We start from the raw sequence: 935 nt of genomic DNA, 5'->3' as shown, positions 1-935 counted from the left end.
CGCCAACAATGCAAGGAAGGTGATGGGTGACTTTACTGCACCTACTCCCGACTTCTATGGGAGAAGCATCTTTATCCCTGCCATTGGAGCAAACAACTTTGAGCTTAAGTCTCAATTAGTTTCTCTAATGCAACAGAATTGTAAGTTCAATGGACTTCCATTGGAAGATCCTCATCAGTTTTTAGCTGAATTCTTGCAAATCTGTGACACTGTCAAGACCAATGGGGTTGACCCTGAGGTCTACAGACTTATGCTATTCCCTTTTGCTGTAAGAGACAGAGCTAGGATATGGTTGGACTCACAACCTAAAGAAAGCCTGAACTCTTGGGAAAAGCTAGTCAATACGTTCTTGGCAAAGTTCTTTCCACCTCAAACATTGAGTAAGCTTAGAGTGGAAGTCCAAACCTTCAGACAGAAGGAAGGTGAATCCCTCTATGAAGCTTGGGAAAGATACAAACAATTGATTAGAAAGTGTCCTTCTGACATGCTTTTTGAATGGAGTATCATAGGTATCTTCTATGATGGTCTGTCTGAACTATCCAAGATGTCATTGGACAGCTCTGTTGAAGGATCTCTTCATCAGAAGAAGACGCCTGCAGAAGCTCAAGAACTCATTGAAATGGTTGCAAATAACCAATTCATGTACACTTCTGAAAGGAATCATGTGAACAATGGGACGAATCAGAAGAAAGGAGTTCTTGAGATTGATACTCTGAATACCATATTGGCTCAGAATAAAATATTGACTTAGCAAGTCAATATAATTTCTCAAAGTCTGTCTGGAATGCAAGTTGCACCAGGCAGTACTAAAGACGCTTCATCTGAAGAAGAAGCTTATGATCCCGAGAACCCATCAATGGAAGAGGTGAATTACATGGGAGAACCCTATGGAAACACCTATAATCCTTCATGGAGAAATCATCCAAATCTCTCAT

General features: G+C 40.7%; 1 non-coding gene across 1 annotated transcript; it reads right to left on the bottom strand.

Annotated features, from left to right (window-relative positions):
• Positions 1 to 382: 382 nt before the first annotated feature.
• LOC127740946 (small nucleolar RNA R71) lies at positions 383 to 490 on the bottom strand. The gene has a single exon (XR_008001802.1). It is a non-coding gene; the product is annotated as a small nucleolar RNA R71 (small nucleolar RNA).
• Positions 491 to 935: the final 445 nt, after the last annotated feature.

This window comes from Arachis duranensis, chromosome 7 (genome assembly GCF_000817695.3).
Source record: "Arachis duranensis cultivar V14167 chromosome 7, aradu.V14167.gnm2.J7QH, whole genome shotgun sequence".
In the NCBI taxonomy this organism is placed as follows: Eukaryota; Viridiplantae; Streptophyta; class Magnoliopsida; order Fabales; family Fabaceae; genus Arachis; species Arachis duranensis.
The sequence above is the reverse complement of the archived record's forward strand: the minus strand, read 5'-3'. Positions and strand labels throughout refer to the sequence as shown.